The sequence below is a fragment of the Malania oleifera genome, chromosome 3, assembly GCF_029873635.1.
Source record: "Malania oleifera isolate guangnan ecotype guangnan chromosome 3, ASM2987363v1, whole genome shotgun sequence".
NCBI lineage: Eukaryota > Viridiplantae > Streptophyta > Magnoliopsida > Santalales > Ximeniaceae > Malania > Malania oleifera.
The window spans coordinates 114,167,954-114,182,245 of NC_080419.1; the positions used below are offsets into that span (position 1 = coordinate 114,167,954).

Consider the following 14,292-nt stretch of genomic DNA (forward strand, 5'->3'; position numbering starts at 1 on the left):
ATACATGTAAGTAACACGGGTTCTGGCTTTTTGGGGTGACATTTTCATTCTTTATAATAAATTTACTTAAACATAACAAAATATAAACTAAAAAACTCTATAGTGTTTGAGAGTATGAATTTCAAATTTCAAATTTGAATTTAAATGAATTTGGATAAATTTTAATATAATTTTATAATAAATCCTATTCAAAACTTACTATTTTTTTTTATATTGTCGAAACTTCTGCCATTGACGAGCCCTTCAGACCCCCCCGATGCGGCACTAAATCTACGGAGCAGCGTCCTCCTCCCCCAAGTCTTGCTTACTTAGGTAAATGCTGGATGCGGTCATGTTATCTTTTTCAGCCAATTGGACTTTTGACCAACTCGTTTCTTAGGACATATGGACATGTACCCTAAGATGCGGTCACGGTCTTTTATTTAAAACTTACTATTTTTTTTTAATTACATAGAAACTTCAGCCACCAACGAGCCATTTAGACCCCCTAATTATGGGTCCAAGACTCAATTAAATTAACATATGAAGTAAAGGAAAATAGGAAGAATTAGGTGACCAAAACTTATGATTTTCAAATTTATCATTAGTATTATTAGTGACGCACTTTTTCCTCGTGACTAATAATGACTTTTGTTAATGAAATTTTTAATCGATCAATATTAATATTTTATTAGTGATAGTGCCGGATCCGTCACTACTCTTCCGTAAATCCCTCCTTCCTCCCCTCTCCTGCCGGAAATGCATTATAGGGATTTTACCTTCATTGCAAAGAGCTCTCACCCTCTCCCTCGTGCAGATTCCTCTCTCTACGGCTCTTCTCTTTGGCACTACTGGACCCTTGTACTCTCTTCGCGTTTGTCGTAGTTGGTCTTCTGCACTCTCTTATGCTACCGTCATTGGCTTCGTGCACCTTCGTTGTCACCGCCTGTCCCTTGAGTACTACTCCTAGGAAGTTTAGCGATGTCAGAAGCCAACTCACCGCGGTCTCCACCGAATAGATCGTCTTTGAGCGACCTAGGGGTCTAGATTTGTGGTATTCTTGTTTTTGATTGTTTCATACTTGTTGAAATCCTAAAGGGCATTCTCTTAGGGGTCTCTCTCTCTCTCTCTCTCTCTCTCTCTCTCTCTCTCTGAGGTCTAAAGAGGGTTTAGGATCAATGCCCTTTTAACTTTTAAGTTTGATCTAAGTGAAGAAAAACCCTACTAATCCTTAACCTGCTCCCAAAAAAAAGACGAGTTTGATTTGGGAATTTTATTGGCAACCTTGCATCCCTCAACTCTCAAGTTTTTAGTAGAAATTTTTCTTCCCTTTCGCCAGACAATGACAAACGTCCTTGTGCATCATGTCCTTGGCCAATGTAAGCTAGTTAAATTAGCTTGTGTTAAACTAGCTCTATGTCGTCAATTTAAACCCTATCCCCTTAAAATTTGTACCGTTACTTGTTTCAAAAATTGAATTTGGAACACTCCCTCCTTGTTGGCTGTTTAGACAAAGCTATACGAAGGAGGTGGAGACTTGCTCTCGCGAATTTGCAGTCCTCTAGAAACCATGTAAGCTAGTTATCTATTTATTTCTTCCAACTTTATTCATTCATTCTTTGAAATTTTGAATAATATCAAATTGTCACAACGTATTTGAGGGTCCGGGGCTTTTACTTTTAACATTTTTATATATTCATATGGAAGTTGAATCTCGTTTGTTTTTCATTCACTCTTTGAATAATATTAAATTTCAAAGTTAGTCTTCTCTCCTTCATCACTGTGTCTATTGATTGATAGCAACTCCAGTAAACTCGGGCTTATATTCTTTTTGGATAATGTTCATGTTAGAAGCTGTCTCTGGAAAGCTTAGGATTTGACATTTGGGAGGGAAATTGATGATTTAGTATATTTGTGAATGCCTTTTCCCATCTTAATAGTGGTTGATGTGCAGTGAGATTTGGTGACAGCTTCGGCCTGGAGGGTGTTAAGTCCTTGTTGATTTGTTGGAACAGAATCATTTCTTTTGGTGAATTTCATATTATTGAACAGTGTTTATGAACAATTTCTGGTCCTTCGTAGAACTACAGATTCTATTAACACCATACTAGAAAAAATTGTAGCCTTAGCATGCATGCTTCACACATTTTGAATTCTTATTGTTCTTTCTGTATATTAAGTCTAAGTCACCTTTTTTTTTTTTCTATAATGTGCCACATTTGTAGTGATATGGTTTGTCTAAGTTTCAATGCTGTAATTGACTTGTTAAGTTTTTAACAATTCATTTGCACTTTGTCTTACTAGAGTTTAAATGCCATAATTGATCTTTGCATGTTAAAATTCTTCACTTACGAGAAGAAAATGTGTGAAATCATGCAAGATTAAAGTCTTTTGTTGTAGGAATTAGACATTGGATCGACATAATCACTCAGTATGCCAATTATTTTTTGTTGTTACTGACTATCTAGGACCTTGTGTATACTCAAATTCTAATTTTGCCTCCATAATCTACAGGTACAACTGCGATTATTGCGATGCTTATTTGACAGGATACATGATTTTGTGAGTCATTAGTTTTGGATTTTCTTTGCCTTTAATGGTATATGCTTCTTCTCTGTTTATGGTAGGATGTGATTGAGAGTATTGCGGCCTGGTTCTGTACTACTTTCATTGATTTGGCTTCTGTTGTTTGTTTAGAATCCTTGAACTTGCTTCTAAAGGAAAATATATATGGGAGAATTTTAGGTACAACTTGTAGAAGTGTTGTTGGCATATGGATTTGTGGTTTGAATGTGCTTTCTATTTTTATTTTTTTTAAACTTGGCATTGTTTAAAACTTGGGAACTCATTCAATATTCTACAATTGTTGAAATTCTCGTACTTAAATACCATTTCTTTAATAGATAAATGGAAATTTATTCATAAGTTGTTGGTCATGCAAGCAAGGAGCTTGATGAGTCGAAACCATTGTAGCTAAGATAAAATCCAGTACAACAAACGACAAGAGAAAAGCGGAGCGGTAGGTGCAACACTACTCCAGAACCTTCTATTACAACAGTTTCTACACTTGTGGTCCTACGACCGTGATCGTCCAAGCACTGAACTCTGAGAATATCTAAAAACTTAGTTGCCCTTGTTGATCCAGTCTCAGCCAATAGCAGCTATAATCTGTTGAAATTCTCCCCAATCCACTCCTGAAAACTGCTTACAAGTGTGGCTCCAATAGAATAGGTTATTTTAGATTTTAGTTGCCACCACTAAAGTTGGGCTGAATTGATCTTTGAAAATTCTGAGGTTTCTCTCCTTCCAAATTTCCTAAACGACCACTGCTGGTATAGATAGTCTGAGTTTTTCCACTGTACCTTTCAAATTGGTTGATTTCCAACTAAGGAGCAACTCTTTGAATGATTTTGGCATGACCCAATGCAGCTTCATCTGGCAGAAGATTTGTAGACTAGATGGTACTTAAATACCATTTAAAAGGTAAAAAAGTAAGTGATAGGTATGACTAGATTTGAAAATTTCAATTTGGACTGTCAATTTTTTTAGACTTATTTTGCCGCTAAAATAGATTTTTCATTTCAAAATTTTAGTGGATAATAACCCATATAAATTTCTAACCATTATATTGAGTGCTGGAACAAAGAGTGCCAATACTGGTTTAGATACATTATGCTATGTATCATATGATTTCTTGAAAATCCTAATGAAGGATATACTTGATCATTATGTCTTTTTTTTCTTTTTTCAAAAAAGAGGCAAAGAAGAAATATTTTTAGAACCAAAGAGCATAAAGTTTAAGCAAAAAAATTGAACCCTTTAAGTAACATCAAGAAGGTAGCTGCAATAAGTATACAAAGTAGAAGGAAAACTAACATAAAGTATCAAAGGTAAGCTAACCGGCTTTCCTGACAAGGCCCCAAAGACCAGATGAATGAAGTGAGCTTCTCCCTACTCCCCCTGAAAAGCCATCTGCTGAATGAAATCATCCCATTCCGAATCTGCTAGATGTGCACTCACACGACTCCAGTTAAAAAGATTTTTTTGAGGCTACATCTACAGATGGCTTGGATTGATCTTTAAAAAGTTTTCTGTTCCTCTTCTTCCGAATTCCCCAGGTCACCACTGTTGGGATAGAGCTTTTGACTTTCTTCAGTGGACTTTTGGACTTAAAAATCCCCAACTTCTGATCAGGTTATTGAAGGAGAATGCCATGTCCCACTGCAACTTCAGGATACCGAGAATTGTAGACCAAATATTCCACAGATAAGGACAATGAATAAACAAATGATCCTCATCTTCCGAATGTAGTTTACATTATGTTATTGATCAAGTTTTTGATAATTATGTTTTCTTTTTTACTTAAACTATTTCATACTCAAACATCATTGCATGAGCTTCCTGACCTAGTCCAAGAATTACCATTAAAAGAAACCTTCACCATTATATGTCAATAATATATATTTCTTTTGATGGAAAGATTAAATAGATTGTTCTACTAGCTGTCCTTTTGTAGTAGATATGTATGAGTTTTTTTATGCTTGATTGCACACATGTTTAAATGTTTGGTTCACATTATGCTAACACTACAAGAAATGTGACTACTGGTGTTCATCAATTTTAAGTTTTTCTAGTGTTGTGGTGTTCTCTAGGTTTTTAGAAAATTAATATGTGAGCTTTATTATTCTAAAGAACAGGATGTTGGGTGATGTGCGACTAAGTGGAGGCTTTTGTTTCTTTTTCTTTTTCTTCTTCTTCTTCTTCTTCTTCTTCTTCTTCTTCTTCTTCATATTGCTTAGTAGAGGCTTTTCTTCATTATTCTGCTTTGGTACTTAAGCATGTCTTTCATTATTTTGTTTAGATTGTTCGTTTATTACTTTGTTCTCATTATTTTGCTTTGATTGTTGTTTTCATGATTTTGTTCTCATTATTATGCTTTGATTGTTATTCTGTTCTCTAATTTGTTTTGTCAAGGGAGAACTTTAAAGATTTTTAGCATTCTTTTGTTAATTGGTTAATTAGCGTAGTTTATTAATTGTGTAATTTTAGAATGTCATTTTTATTCCCTTCTAGACATAAGACTATACATTGTGCCCTCCAATCCCTTGATGGTGTAGCAGCATTCTCCCATGGGTATTACATTTTTTTGTGATGTGAAAACATCTTATTACTCAAAGCCAAAAAGTTCTTCCTTGTGTTGTAAGTATGACATGATTTTTCAATCATAGCACTATTTGTTCAACTTCTATTTTATGATAGTTGTGTTAGGCATATGCCCCAACCCTGACTTTTACATTGCGTTTGTGAGTATGGATTTCGGGCCTTGGATATTGATTTGAGTGGGTTTGGATTAAAAATCAATACGAAATTGTATAGGATTAGGGTAGTTAAATCTTACCTCTTTATAATTCCTAAAAGATGTCCAATCCATGGATGTTGGTACATATGGCAGTTGACAAGTGTCTTGATGAGCCAACTCAAATATACTAGGTAGACTTGTTTCAATGTTATTGGTGAAGGTGTTGGTTCATGTGTGTGAAAATAGATTTTGATTGCATGGTTGACTTTCTCAAGTGAACTTGGATGAACTCAGTTGTAGTCATCAAATTGAAGTTTATAACCATGATATTGCCTTTGAAAGGCTCACCTCCAAAGCTCTCTTGTGAAGTAGCTTGTTCAAAATAAGGACCGATATAAGAATTAGAAGGGGAGGCCAAGAGATAATGTTGTCTTAGTTCTCCAATGCATTTAAAATAGTCTGCAGGAGGATAGTATAAAATCATTATGATAGTGATGAGATATCTATGTGTCAGCCCATCTCTTCCTCCTTTGTCCAATTTTTTTTATTATAATTTCCTAGGGGGTTAAAGGTTAATTATGTTTTTAGTTTTCTTTAAGTTGTAGATATATTAGGTAGTTATGTTGTGGAACAAACTATTGAAATTTCAATTTTGAATCAATTAGAATTTTCCTTCCCTTTACCTGCAACACTTCTTTCTTCTTCCTTTTCTTCCTTCTTCCTTCTCTTTCTCACTCTTCTTTTTCTCTCCTCTCTCCTATCTTCATACTGTATTACTGTCCTACGTAAATTGGCTTCTATTGTTTTTGTTCTTTTTAGCTAATGCCTACAAATATGTTATGAACAATGTATTGGTTTTCAGAAAGAAGTGTATCCTTCGTGCATGTGAACCTTGTTATTTATTTAAATTTTAAAATTTGGATAAAACTTAAAACAAATATTTATAATCTTGAGGGGCCGTTGACCTGAGTAGATTCTTTCATTGTGTGATCCATTGTTGGTCGGCAAATTATATTGCTATCTCTTTTCTTATATCCTCTTTAGTACTTTATGGACTTCTTGAATAAAGTTAGATGTAAACTTACACAATTTCTTAGTAAATAGAGATTACATATCTTTAGAAAATAACTTTGTGCATTTTATAGTCTAATGACACACACCCTTGGTTGCTTTAGATTCTTTGTAGGTTCAGTATGCCAATAGGGAGAAAATAATCAGCCTTGTAGGAAGGTGATAATGAGCTTTTTTATAATTCTAGCATGGTAATCATCTTTAGGGGTTTTTTTTTTTTTTTTTTTTAATTTAATTTTTTTTTTAAATTTATGAATTTCTTGATATATGTCTTGGTTAGTATGTGGGGAGTTTGTGACATTTTGCTGAGAAGGGAGAAGTATAAGCTAATGACTAAGGTAGCAATTATGCTGTTTGGGTAACCATATCCTTTTAAAAGAATATATTTATGGGCTGACATAGGGGTTTGTAGACCAAATATAAGGCAATGCCATTGTAGTATTTGTTGCAGGGAAACCATCTTTAAAATACATAATTGTGCATTTAAAGGAGGTCAATGATCAACAATTTGAAATGCATGATTAATCCAAATATTAAGTGTCATAATCCAGTATATACTTTGTGATTTGCCTCTTAGATTTTTTAAATGCAATGATCAACAGTTTGAAATGTATGATTAATCCAAGCATCAAGTGTCTCAATCCAGTATCTACTTTGTGAGTTGCCTCCAAGATTTTTTATTACCCCAATTTATGTTGTTCTTGGATATAATAATCCCAATTTATGCATTATTGTTTTTTTAATCATTAAAATGAAATCAACTACAAGATTTGCAGAAAGTTAGGATACACGTGCATTTCATATGTTAACTAGAGAAATATTAGAAAGGAAAAAAACCTTGAAAGAGGAAGAAATTTCCATTAAATTATTAATATCTCCAAGAGCATTCATGCGATTTTTTTGTTTTTTTAAACTTGTATGAATGTTTATTGGTCTTCAAATGATTTTATCAAAAGAATTGTGGATCAATTTTATTGCAAATGCAATTTCTGTAATTTGACAAGAAATTGAGCTTTTGATAATTCACGAATCACAACTTTGTGTCCTTTTTTATTATGATAATGATTGTTTTCTAGTTTTCCTTCACCTCTTAAACTTCTTTTATATTCATTTGATATGAATTTAAGATTTGTCTATAGGTGAAATGTCCAAATTGAACAAAATTCTCACTAGCTTGAGATTTATTGGTGGTAGAGCTTAGCTTTTGCTAATTACATCAAATTGAATTCCAAGCAGTGTCTTTTCACTGAGAAAGAGAAGGAAGAGATGAGAAGAATTCCATATGTTTGAGAAATTAGAAATTGATGTATGCAATGGTTTGCATAAGCTTATGTTGTTGGTGTTAGTAGTTTTGTCTTCAATCCTAATAGTGAGCATTGGAATGTTGTTAAATGGGTTCTTAGGTATTTCTCTTCATTATGTGTTTGTTTTGAGAATTGGAAACTTATATTAGTTATACAGATGTATATATGACTGCAGATGTGGCTACTAGGTCTATGTTGAGATACTCGATTACTTTTATAAGGGAAGTTGTGGCTTGGCAGCTAAAATTGTAAAATTGTGTTGTCCTTTCTACTACTAAAGCAGAGTTTATTGCAACTACTGAAGCTTGCAAGGTGTTGTGGATGAAAAGTTTTCTGCAAGAGCTTGAGTTCAAGCGAAAGAGCTGCATGTTGCATTGTATAGTTAGTGTGATTCATTTTTGTGAGAACCATACTTTTTATTCTTGATTTAAATACATTGATTTGAAATACCACTGAATTATAGATGCATTGGATTGTGATTTTTAGAAATTGAGAAGATTCATATCGATGACAATGGTTTAGACTTGATTACAAAATTTCTATAAAGAAAAAAAATATAAAACTTGTTACATAATTGTCGGTATGGTAAATTCCTCTGCATAATCAGGAGGGGAGATTTATTGGCTTCCATCCTATGTGGAGGATGGCCCGCATATGTATATTGATCCATTTGGATGTCTTGGCCAATGCCCAAATGAAATTTATGCTCGTGGAAGTAGAAAACTTTTAGTTTGGGGGGTAAGTCACTTTGATGCCATGTAAAGAGTGGTTCATATAATTAATTTGTTGTGATTTTCTTAGAAGATGAATGGTAATCATTGGAGAAGTTAAGTTAAATTTAATAAATTAGGGAAGTTATTGCTATAAGTTAGTGTATTTTTCTGTATCCTTGAGGGTAGCAAGAAGAGAGTGAGGGAGAGAAGAAAACTTGCTGAAAATTAGGGTTAAAGGGTATCTCGCAATCAGTTTTATTGCAGTAATTGGATGGTGGTGTTTCATTTAATTGATTTGAAAGTTTGACTACTTGTTCGTCACTTATCCTTCTTCTTTCACATTGGTTTGATTGTCATTTGGAACTTAATTGCCTTGTTTTGGTGGCTTGGATATAAATTTCTATTTTTGGGTGAGATTTCTTCATTTCTCATTGAAGTTTGATTACACATTTGTTGATGACTTATTTTAATTTGTATGCTGAGAAATTTCACTTGATGAATTTAGTTAATGTATGCCTTTATTTTCAATTAGGGGAGGCCTATTATAACATACTATTTTGACATAGTATTTTGACATAGTTGAAGATTGGACAGACTTCGGTCCCATGGTTTTTCCTTTCATAGTGAAAGGTTTTTCATGTAAACCTTGGTATTCTCTTTTGATTGTGTGGCTGATTTGTATTGGTAGTTGTTTATTAATTTTTTGTAGTAATTAATTATTCTACTTAGTGTTGATTGGACTAAGGGAAGGTTTAGCTTGAGATATCGTCTTAAGACCATTATCTTTATACCTACCCGCCCCTAGTAATAGTATCACAACTTGGTTGGTGTGTCACCATGGAGATGAACACTAGTAGAATGATTAATTTGAATGAGAGTAATGATCGCATTTGAAAAGGAAAAGGAGGACCTTTATTATAAAAATTAGCATGCTCCTATTCTTAATAAGTCTGCCAAATCCAGTGACAAAACTAATGATGATTGGAACTTGTTAAATAGATAAGAATATGGTTATATTCGACAATGGGTTGATGATAATGTCCATAACCACGTGGCTGATAAAATTGATGCACATTCACTTTGGAAAAAATTATATAAGATTTATGCTTGAAAATAGGAGAAATAAATTGTATATGATAAAGAAGCTTATGAATTTAAAATACAAGGATGGAATTATGAATACATTGGCCTCTGATTTTTTTTTTTCAATGGTGAGTGTGAGTTTTATGGTTTCTGGTTCTTCATCAGATGATTGGGAGACTTTTAGAGTTTCCATAACAAAGTCGACTCCTGAAGGAGTTTTGTTTATGTGTTTAGTAAAAAGTAATATATTGAATGAAGATACAAGGTGAAAAAATTGCGGATTCTTTAGCCTCTTAGTTAGAAGCCATTGTCATAGAAAATTGGGGAAGAAGTAAAAGTAGAGGTCCTAAAAATTGTAATAAATCTAGAAAGCAAGTCTAGTTTAAGGAAAGACACTGAGCGCGTTGCTTGTGGTAAGAAAGGATAGAAATATTGTCGAACGTGGAAGAAAAAGCAACGAAAAGAAAAATAAAAAATGACATACAAATGAAAACAAAGACATTGTAATAAATCTAGAAAGTAAGTCTAGTTTAAGGAAAGACATTGAGCGCGTTGCTTGTAAGAAAGGATAGAAATATTGTCAAATGTGGAAGAAAAAGCAACGAAAAGAAAAATAAAAAATGACATACAGATGAAAAAAAGGACACAATTGCTACTACTTTTGATGACTTTTCTTATTATTAGTGATAATGATAAAATTAATCTTGTTAGCCAAAAGACTAGTTGAGTAGTAGACCGTGGTGCCTCCATTCATGCAACTTTTAGGAGGGATTATATGCAGCTGGTAATTTTGGTGTAATAAAGATGAGAAATGATGGTTTATTTTATAGTTATTGGCATATGAGATGTATGCTTGCAAACTAACAATGGTAGCATATTAATTTTTAGAAATGTGAGTCATTCTAGACATCAAGTTAAATTTAATCTTTGTAGGGAAGCTAGATAAGAGTGCTACTATAACACCTTTAGTGATGGTTAGTGAAAGCTCCTTAAAGGTTCTATAGTTTTTAGAGGGAAAAATTGTTCTACATTTTACTTGATGTAGGCATAGCTCTCCAAGGGCATGGTTAATACATGGAGAATGATTTAGTTTTATAGTTGTGCCACAAGAGACTTGGGCACTTAAGTTAGAAGGGGCTTGAATTTCTAGTTAGGAAAAATCTTCTTCTAGAAATGAAAGGTATGTGTTTGAAGTCTTGCGAACATTGTTTAGTTAGGTAGAAAAATAGTGTTTCCTTTAAAAGTGCTCTTACATTTAGAAAGATTGATGTTTTAGATTTGGTGCATTTAGATGTGTGTGGTTCTATGAAAACTAGAACACTTAGTGGTGCATTGTATTTTGTTACTTTTATTGATGATTATTATAGGTAGTGCTGGTCTACACTTTGAAATTCAAAGATCAAGTGTTGAATGTATTTAAACAATTCCAAGCTAGTGTTGACAGAGAGACATGTAAAAAATTGAAGTGCATCCGATCAAATAATTTTGGTGAATATTTAGGGCCATTCGATGAGTATTTTCAATCTTAGGACATTAGACATCACATGATTTCTCAAAAACTTGTCACTTGAATGGTTTGGTATAAAGGATGAATAGGACTTTGGTAAAGAGAGTTAGATGTATGTTGTCACGTGCTAAGTTACCAAGATCTTTCTGGGGTGAAGCATTTAGCACAAAAGAGGGATATGGAGAAAGAAAAAAAAAATTCTCCTCTTAAAAAGTTCATTTGATAAATCTCTCATGCATTCCCTTGTAGTGTGGCATACTAGAAAGAGTTTGGAGCAAAGATGTTTCCTATTGCCACTTGAAAGTGTTTAGTTGCAAAGCTTTTGTTATACATTCCTAAGGATGAGAGATCAAAGCTTGATGCAAAAACGAAGCCATGTGTCTTTCTAGGATATGGACATGAGAATTTTGGGTACATGTTATATGATCCCTATGATAAGAAATTATTCAAAGTAGGGATGTTTTTGTTGAATCCTAGACCATTAAAGAAATGGAAAATTTTGTTGGAAAGGAAAAGACAAATTGTGATGACTTGATCGATTTGGATCTTATCCTCTTTTTGTAAGTTCAAATTAGGTTGGATATAATGCGGATGATGATTGGAGGTGATCTAGATGATGTAAATCCACCTGTAGCAGTGTTGAGGTAATTGAGCTAGATAATCATCCAATTATAGAAAGTAGAGTGCCACCGGTTTCATCTAATATATCGTTGAGGAGATTACCAAGGGAATACTAACCCTTAAATAGGTATTCACCAAATGAATACATATCACTTGCTCATAAAGGAGAACCGGAGTGCTACTAAGAACCCTATGCACATGGGCACAAAGAAGGGTGGTTGAGGCTATGTAGAAAGAGTTGAAATCCTTACATAAAAATCATATTTTGAGTTGGTAAAGTTGCTTAAGGGTAAGAGATTTTTGAAGAATAAATAAGTTGAAGACTGAAGAAAATAATTGACGACCTAAGTACAAGGCAAGATTGGTTGTGAAAGGCCCTCGGTCACAAGCTCAGGTGGTAAGGACAGAAGCCAGATAGCCTTGAAAGAGAGGTATGTCTGGGGTTCAAACCCTGCCAATTGAGTGCATAATCGTGATTTATATCCTAAGCCAGTGGAGGGCACTGTTGGCGTAGGCGGGGTTTGGTACTGCACTGGGGGGTCCAATTGGGTTCATCTGTGGTAGGAGTCCCTTGAAGTTTGATTTATTGTTGTTTTTCTATGAAAGACTTGGGGCTAGCAAAGGAAATCCTTGTCATGGAAACCACACTTGATAGAAAAACCAAGAAGTTATGGTTATTGAAGGAACAATACATTGAGAAAGTGTTTGGATCAATATGGGTAGAATTAAGGCAATTAACTCTCCTCTTGGTAATCACATCAAATTGAGTTTTAGAAAGGGCCTTTTCACTGAGAAAGAGAAGGAAGAGATGAGAAAAGTTTCATATGCTTCAGTAGTTAGAAGTTTGATATATGTAATGGTTTGTATAAGGCTAGACATAGCTTATGTTGTACTTGTTAGCGTATTTCTCTTCAATCATAGTAAATAGCATTGGAATGTTATGAAATGGTTTCGTAGATATATTCAATGTACTTGTTGTGTTTGTTTTGGAAATGGAAAACCTATATTGGTTTGTAATAAATATGTAGATATGCTTGGAGATGTTAATTACACAGGTTTTGGAAATGGAAAACGTATTAGGGGTACTTGATTACTTTCCTAAGGGGAGCAATGACTTGGTAGTCAAAGTGGTGAAGATGTGTTGCTCTTTCTATTTCTAAAGGGAAGTTCATTGCAGCTGCTAAATCTTGCAAGAGGTGCTTCGGATGGAAAAATTTCTATAGGAGAGCTTGGATTTAGTAAGAGAGGTTCTTCTTGCATTATGATAGTCATTGTGTGATTCATCTTTGTAAGAAAGAACCATATTTTTCATTCTTAATCTAAACACTTTGATGTGAAATACAATTGGATTGGATATGCATTGGATTTTGATTTATTAGAAATTTAAAAGATTCATATTGATGATGGTGGTTTAAACATGATGGCAAAATCCCAATCAAGAGGGAAACATAAAACTTGTTGCATGATTGTGGTATGGTGAATTCCTTCATATAGTCAAGAGGGGGTGATTTGTTCGGTTTTCCACCTATGTGAAAGATTGCCTGTATGTATAGATTGGTCAATTTGGATTTCTTGGCCAATGCCCAAGTGTTATCCATACCTAAAAGTGGAAATAGAAGACTTATGTTTGGAATTATCCCACTTAGGTGTCATGCAAGGAGTGATTCATTTATTAGTTAGTTGTAATTTTCTTGGAAGATGAATGATTGTCTTTGGAGAACTTAGAGGCAATAAATTAGGGAAGTTTTTACTGGAAGTTAGTGCATTTTTGTGTATTGTTGGGGCCAGCCAAGAAGAGAGGGAGAAGCATGCTTATTGAAAATTAGTTAAAGGTGTTTTCTAATGACTCATTTGTCTTCATTCTATTTTTGAGTGATTTTTTTTTGTTTAGTGGAGTTGCCTTGATTGTGTCGCTTGGACACCAATCTTTGTTTTTAGGTGAGACATTTCCATTCCTAATTAAAGTCTGATTCATCCTTTGTTGGTAATGCTTCGTTGACTTGTATGCCATGAATTTTTTGTTGATTAATTTAGTTGATAGATACCTCTAGTTTCAATTAGGGAAGACTTATTATAACCTATTATTTTGACATTGTGGAAGATTGGAAGTGGACTTCAATCCATTAGTTTTTCCCTTCACATTGAAGGGTTTTTTCATGTAAAAATCTTGGTATTCGAAAGTTTTTAGAAATCCGAAACTTAGTTGGCCATTAGAATGAAAAGTTTTTAAGAAGTTTATAAAATCCGAAAGTTTTTAGAAAAAGATCATTGAACATTAATCTACTTAAAACATAAAGTACTTGAAGAATGAGATGAGAATTACCATTAATGGAACGTCGGACTCCACCCTTAGCCTAGCTTGAAACTTAGTTGGTCATTAGAATGAAAAGAAATACTTAAACTGAACACTGTTGAATGTTTACAAGGAAATAAATGAGAGAGAATACAAGAAAATGAGAGAACTCTTCCACTTTTTTTTTATATATCCCCAAGGCTAACACAAGTCTTTTATTTATAGGTTCAAAAATTACTTCCTTCACTTCTAGACCAATCAAAATTATTAGTGACAATCCTAAACCTACCACAATTGTGATTTACACTCTAAACCTACCACAAATACTAATTACACTCCACCAATCAACATGCTAATTGCACCCTTGTGTTGAAATTTATTTCTTAATCTTGTCATGTTTCTTCCATTTTAAATTTGGAGGT

The 14,292-nt window shown here is 33.7% G+C and overlaps 1 long non-coding RNA gene across 1 annotated transcript; it reads left to right on the forward strand.

Annotated features, from left to right (window-relative positions):
• Positions 1–690: 690 nt before the first annotated feature.
• LOC131150435 (uncharacterized) lies at positions 691–8,227 on the forward strand. The gene is made up of 3 exons (XR_009135532.1): positions 691–1,551; positions 2,494–2,541; positions 7,489–8,227. It is a non-coding gene; the product is annotated as an uncharacterized LOC131150435 (long non-coding RNA).
• The last annotated feature ends 6,065 nt before the right edge of the window (positions 8,228–14,292 follow it).